This window comes from Jatropha curcas, chromosome 1 (genome assembly GCF_041381405.1).
Source record: "Jatropha curcas cultivar XTBG-Jc1 chromosome 1, XTBG_Jcur_1.0, whole genome shotgun sequence".
Lineage (NCBI taxonomy): Eukaryota > Viridiplantae > Streptophyta > Magnoliopsida > Malpighiales > Euphorbiaceae > Jatropha > Jatropha curcas.
In genome coordinates, this window is record NC_143151.1 from 17,547,414 (window position 1) to 17,548,065 (window position 652).

Here is a 652-nt window from a genome sequence, read left to right on the forward strand (position 1 = left end):
GCAAAGAAGATCAAGGAATACAAATACTGAACCTCTAATATTTGATCCGGAAATTGAACGAACTCTTCGAAGGCTCAACGCTGCAAGAAAAACACAAGAAATAAAACTCGACAACAAGCAGACATGGCCAACGAAAACGAGAACGAAAACATAGTCGGGCCACCACTTCAAGATCCGGTCCGTACCTTAAGGGATTATACAACACCTAATCTGAATGGGACAACCTCAAGTATTACTAGACCTAGGGTAGAAGCTAATAACTTTGAGATTAAACCCGCAATTATCTAAATGCTCTCTACCTCGATCCAATATGGGGGTTTGCCTAGTGAAGATCCTAATGCTCACATCACCAATTTTCTGGAAATTTGTGACACTTTCAAACAAAACGGTGTTTCTGAAGATGCAATCAAATTAAGACTCTTCCCTTTTACACTTAGGGATAAAGCTAGATCATGGTTACAATCGTGTCCCGCTGGAAGTTTTACAACATGGGATGAATTAGCTCAAAAATTTCTAACTAAATTCTTTCCATCCTCAAAAACCACCAAGTTGCGCAATGAGATAATGACATTTGCTCATCATGATCAAGAGAGCTTGTATGAAGCTTGGGAAAGATTCAAGGACTTGTTAAGAAAGTGCCCGCATCACAGTT

At 39.6% G+C, this 652-nt stretch overlaps 1 non-coding gene across 1 annotated transcript; it reads right to left on the bottom strand.

Moving 5' to 3' along the window:
* Nucleotides 1-546: 546 nt before the first annotated feature.
* Nucleotides 547-652, bottom strand: LOC149499071 (small nucleolar RNA R71). The gene has a single exon (XR_016319021.1). It is a non-coding gene; the product is annotated as a small nucleolar RNA R71 (small nucleolar RNA).